We start from the raw sequence: 6,382 nt of genomic DNA, 5'->3' as shown, positions 1-6,382 counted from the left end.
CCTAAGTCTCAGTAAGTTTCCTCCCTATTTCCCCCTCTCTCTCTATCCCCTCTATGTCTCTCGACCTTACTTTATTAAGTCACTAACTTCCGGGTTCCATTTTCCTTCTCACTGTTCTGGTCATTTGTCATTATTTACCTCCAATCACGCCTCTCCATCTTCATTATTTAACACTTTGTCCCTTTGTGTTATTCTCTGATGTGACTGGAGAAGGGAATCCCATAAAAGTAGACACATAAGTAATATTTAGAAAACGATTCATGGACAGAGAAGTATGTGCCTGCTACAAGCTTAGCAAACACTAACTTAAACAACAGAAAACAAGAATTGGCTCTTGCTAGATAGTTGCCTTCCTTGTCACGTCCCAAGCATTCTTGTCTCATCCTTGTTTTAAGTGTACTGAACCATTGTCTGCCCTTCTGGATCACAGGTACCGTCTGATGAACTTTTGGACTGTTGCCTTTGCTGATTAAGTTTACTGGAACCAGCCACCAATCGACTGCATCTTGGACCACAATTGTTGTCTTGCTAATTGACTGTGTACCAAACCGTATCCAAAAAGACCTCCGTTACTGCACCAATCTGTGTTACTGCACTGTTTCGCACGCTCCGCAGTGGGTTCCTGACAGTTGTGTACCTAGAAAAATATTACAGAACTTTTTAACTATTTCAAATACGGAGCATCAAAGCTAAAACTAAAAGAACATACCAAAAAGAGTAGGAAGGAAAATCTGGTTGGATTTACAAAAATACAGAGCGGATACAACAACAGGAGCTTTTTAAAAAAGTAAGAACCCCCCCAAAAATCCAAAGAACTAGCAGCAAAGTAGCAAGTCAGAATACTCTTTAGCAAATGTGATAAAGACTCATTCAACAAAAGAAAAAGTCACACGTGAAAAAAGTCAAAATGACTAGGTGATGTAATGGGTTGCCAAATCTTTTGAGGGGTTGAGTAAACATTCAGGGGCATCTTTGGTGAGCAATGCTGAAAGATCTGATAAGGACTCTAACAAAATATTTCCTTGTTCACTACCAGCCTGGCCAAAGTGTGCTCTGGTGAGGCATGTTTGTAGCAATATGCGACCGGGGATATTGGATCACGGCCAGATGAATGTGCTTTTGCAGCAATATGCGATCTGGGATAATGGATTGCGAAATATTTTTCAACCCTCGATGCACTGAGGTCACAAAGTACGAAGCGAGAAGAAGCGAGAGATTGCATACAACCTTGTACTCTGTAATGTGACCTAAAAAATAACAACATAAATATAAAAAAAACTTGTAGAGTAATCTTTGATAAGAAAATTCGTCCCCGATAGTTGAAATGTGTGCGTGCGAATGGGTGTGACCCCCTTTCAAGGCGTGAAGGGTGAGCTGGTCACCGCTTCCCTTGAAGGAAGAAAAAAAAACTCATGAGCGTCACTGAGACGGTAAACAAGGCCGTTCCCCTTAATTAGCCGGCCTCCTGAACCAATTAAGGCCCATCAAGTGATGCTAAATGGAGTGGAATGAAGTGAAGCACGCACTCTCACGCAAGCGGGCACGCACACTCGCACAGTAGGAGCTAAATGGCTTATTTGCTTTCGTATCGTGCATTTTTTCACAAGTCACATTCATCATTGTGAGTCTTTTATTGTTTTATAACATTCTGCCCATGATTTATTTCGTCCACAATTTGTGATTTTTCCATTTTTCCCATTTACGTTCACCCACCCAGTATAATCTATTCCTCCCCTTTCTGTCATTTTCTGCATGCTATCCTCATTAAAATATGAAAACTTCTAAATGTTTGGGTGGTTTTAGGGAAGGCAGACAGTTTTTTCGTCTGTGTGATTTGGACAAAGATCAAAGTTCATTGGATGGTGATTTAATGCAGGTATGTGAGAAATTTAAAAGTGTTCATATACTTTTTTTTAACATTGTATTGAGCTAAAATGAAGGGAAATAGGGCACGAAGTTAAAGATGTGCTCAAATTTGATACACTGTAATCAATCAATCAATCAAAACACTTTATTTGTCCCCAAAGGGAAATTAAAAGACACACAGAGTAGCATACAACAAACACCCACATACTGTACATAGAATAATCCAATGTTCAACCTTAAAGTGCTGAAGTTCTGAAGTTAATACAGTAAATAAGACTGAATGAAATGTTAAAAAGTAAAAAAAATAAAAAAAAATAAAATAAATCTAAATGAGTTTGTGCACTGTCGTGAATGATGCAGGGGCAAAACACTACTGAACACTAGGAGGCGGGAGCTGCGAGTTCAGGTGCTGAACAGTCCTGGGGATGAAGCCAGTCTTCCCCCTTTGAGTCCTGCTGCCGGGGCAGCGAAGTCTGCGTCTTGATGGCAGCCAAACAAACTCCGGGAACAGGATGTGTGTAGGGTCCTGAAGGATTCTGCGGGCTGATTGGTGGTTTGTTGCTCACACAGGGTTTTGAGAGCTCTTAGAGGCTGGCCTATTATTTTGGAGCAGACTTCTACAGGTTCTCCAGGCGGTTTCTATTCTGTAGACTGATGGAGTGGTGAGACAGTTATAGCAAATTTGGGTGGTTAATAGGTTATTTGAACGAATAAGCAAGCATAACTTATTTAATTAAATTGAAAAGGTGAGTTTATTATTTTTCCAATCTCGTCTCGCCTTTTTGAAACACCACACACGTTTTAAAATAATTACATCAACCGAAGGATTGGCTACACACAATTTTAAGTTAACATATTTTTCCCAATATAAGGCGCACCTGATTATAGAGCGCAGCCCCCAAAAATAGTTTTTCGTCCTATATTTTCCATACATACCGGATTATAAGGCGCTACAATGGGAACGTCGACAAAACAGTCAAATAGTTCAGTCCAACTTATTACCCCCTTAACATTCCGAAAGCTTGCAAAGAAGCAAATATGTGTCGTAGACACGTGCGGATGCGGTGTCCGTACTATGTCACCAAACAAATATTTCTTAGTTTCCATTTTATTTTTTGCTAGCAACTGTGTGGACAGCAAAGTAAGAATTTTATTGTCCTGGGAAATGGGGTTCTTTACTGTGCATATGACAATAAACACTTTGAATTGAATTTAGTTTAAAAATAGACTCATCACGGAAACATCAAGATCGTTCTAAAACAAGATACCGGGAAAATATGAATCCGCATAGCTCACTCAAGTTCTCTTGCAGCCTTCACGTTCATTAATGATACGTAACCATGGTCTTCTTACAACCGTGAGTGTAGTAAAATATTTACAAATACAGAATAGTAAAACATGTTTTCTCTATGCCGTAGTGCAACCCAACATGTGATTCACAATAATCTTTTTTGGCCAATTGCAGGCTTTGTTTCGCCCTTTTAGCCTATGCAAGCCTGTAAATGATAAAAGGATCCGCCCCCTTTACCTCCGAATAACTTTAGCCAATAGTGACTGATTCAAATGATGATTGACACATTGGTTAGGAAATGAAACGCTGGTAAATCCCAGCATACACCACGGACGACTTCGTCTTCGGGGGAAAATCTAGTCGACGGCTGCTTTCTTTAGTTGCGAGACTTGATCCATAGATAAGGCGCACTGTATTATAAGGCGCATGGTCAGCTTTTGAAAAAATAGAGGCTTTTAGGTGCGCCTTATACTGTAGTTCGGAAAATACGGTAATTCCTTTTTTGGAGGGCATTTTCATACTAATCCTCTACAAAAGAATATAGAATAGAACACAAAATAAAACAAAGCTAAGAAAATAAAACAAAGAAAGATAGAAGTGGGGATCTTTCCTGACACTATTCAGATAGAAAACCAGTGTGGTTGGCTTAATTTTGACCGTCTATAGAATTTAAGGCAACTGGGCATTATAGTAATTTGATAGCATTCCCCTTAAATCACACCAATCATTACCTGGCACCATGAGATGGACTTTAGTCTTGCTTCGATTATGGTGGAGGGCAGTTCTGGTGTTCCAGGTGGTAGTCTGGAGTGAGGAATCCCCAAGGCTGGACCAGGATGCAGCGCTTGCTGTGTTTTTTTCCTGGACCGTCATATCTTTGTTCCGAGGTTGTGTGAGGTCGCTGGCTGAGTCCCACCGACCTGGTCGCACGTCACAGTAAATGCACAAACGAAGGATGTCATGGAAGAAACTTGGCTAAGACACATATGATAAAACTGATTGTTTAAGACTTGTTGGAAGTTGTCCGACTTCACCATAACAGAGATAGACGGACATAAACTTATGTGAATTAAATACTACTAAAACCAAATATTTGGAAAACGATAACCAAGATTGTTCGAGGTCTCAAATCAAATAATTTTGGTCAAACATATCCGCTAAATCCCAAAACGATGATCAAAATAGTTGTTGAATTCACTGGATTACTTGTGAATCAATCAATTCTTTGTTTCGCGTGTAAGAAAATTCCAGCAAGTCCATTTGATTAACTTTGCTTTTGCGTCGGTTACTCTTCCCCGATGAATTTTGTGCTTTGTTCAGATATCAATCATCCGATACGAGCGAGCGCATCCGTCACATTGACAACCTTGAGCAGAGGACGACGGCACAAAGCATCGAGAGAAGGAGGAAGAAGAAGATGAGGAAGAGGAAGATATATTAGCCAAGACAGGGCCGCCCGGGCGCATCCCTGGCAAGAATTGTAAGCGGGGCAGACAGCACCAGACCAACACAAAGGGGTATCGGGCTGGCGGGGGATGTCCTTCCTGGGCCAGATCACTTTCCCGCTTGCTGAAAATCGCCTGGTGGCGGTGGCGTTCGTTGAACCCGGCTCTGGGGGAAAACGTCAACTCAATTTCTACTTCGGACGGCGACGGCGCTCACCTGGCGGCAGCAAGGCCATCTGAGCGCAAACGCTCGTGACAGGTGAGCCACCTGGCTCTACAAACAATCAGATGCGTTTACTGTCTTTTTTCACAGGCGAGTCAAAGAGCTAGCCTGAGTTTTCAGAATTATAATCATCAATTCCCACTTTCCCAAAACAAATCACCATTGTTGCTTTTCTCTGAAAAGCGCCAACAAGAAAGTAAACTGGCTGCAAAACTATTTTCAGCATCCCTTTTTCGTTCCATGGATTGCTGTTCTGTGTTGCATTAACATTAAAAAAAAAAAAAAAACGAAAATAAATTAGGGACTACAAGCCAGCATTGAATAAGGTGCAGCTTTTTTTTTTTTCGCGAGACGGATGGTCAAAAGGATGACTGCGGCTACTTGGGACATGCATTGGAGCTCATAAATGGATTCCAACTATTCCAACTATATCTAGGGAGCGAGATCCCAGTTTTTGCAGAAAAAACAGGGGACATTTCCAAGAATGGTAAGACTCCTTTGCGAACTGCGTCTACAGCTGTAAACCTCAATCATTGGTCAACATTCTTAAAAATTTGCCTTAACATATAGGCACGGGTGCGACAACAATCATTATACATAAATATGAAATCTTTCTAACAAGTAGCGTCAGCTGATTGAATATTTTAGTTTGGAGGCAGGTGACTAAATATCGGTTATATTTTTCGTAATTTGACATTACAGATATTGGTCCAATATGGCCTTCTTGTGTTTCAAGTGCATGGACAAGACATGGCCATCAAAAAAGCCAGGGGGTCTGGCACTGTGTAGTTCCTTGAACACCTCCTCTTTATTCATTCTTCATAGGGGATGGAAATAAAGAACCGCTGGTTCGATTAAAGGTTGGTAAGTGTAAAGCAGGAAGCCTTCCACAATGAGGATGTGAGTCTCCTCATTCTGGACAGATTTGGGTAGAATCTCCTCATCCAGGGTGTTGTTGACTCAGTGAGACTTTTCAAACTTTACTGGTTTCTCTAGCCATGCGTCATCATAGCATCGCTGTCCAAAGCAGTAATGACATCATACTGCTTGAAGCCATCTTCAACTTCAATCTGATTTTGAAGTCATCTTAGTGTACCACACAGGAGCATGTAAACATAACTATAGACCTGTTCGAACACAGCAAATTCAGAATTTGTTTTTGGCCACACAAAAACATTATTGATGTTATATAGTAGGGGAAATGCCTTTAAGAAAGGCCCTCAAACATCCTATTACACATCATAGAGTGAAAACTTCATAAAATATATTTCAAGCATACCTTTTTAATAGGCATATTTAGTGTACAGTACTCAAGTACAGTGGTACCTCTACTTACAAATGTCTCTACATCCGAAGGTCACAAAGTACCTGAACGGGAGTTCATAGTTTCCCGAATGTAAAAAACAGCCTGTCGCTTCAAATCTGCCTGGCAACCATTGCACATGCGTGTTCCCAGCATGCACTTCGTGTCACCGAAGTTCACAGACAGGGTGGCGGAGGGTTTCCGGCAAGGCGTAGCTATCATTCAAACAGCGCAAATTAAAGACATTTTAGAAA

At 40.9% G+C, this 6,382-nt stretch overlaps 1 long non-coding RNA gene across 1 annotated transcript; it reads left to right on the top strand.

Moving 5' to 3' along the window:
• Positions 1–1,536: 1,536 nt before the first annotated feature.
• LOC148353924 (uncharacterized) lies at positions 1,537–5,093 on the top strand. The gene is made up of 3 exons (XR_015852434.1): positions 1,537–1,621; positions 1,804–1,876; positions 4,478–5,093. It is a non-coding gene; the product is annotated as an uncharacterized LOC148353924 (long non-coding RNA).
• Positions 5,094–6,382: the final 1,289 nt, after the last annotated feature.

Source organism: Urocampus carinirostris, chromosome 13 (assembly GCF_059441175.1).
Source record: "Urocampus carinirostris isolate Australia breed hairy pipefish chromosome 13, RoL_Ucar_1.0, whole genome shotgun sequence".
Taxonomy (NCBI): Eukaryota; Metazoa; Chordata; class Actinopteri; order Syngnathiformes; family Syngnathidae; genus Urocampus; species Urocampus carinirostris.
Note: the sequence above shows the minus strand (reverse complement) of the source record. Positions and strands in the feature narration are given on the sequence as shown.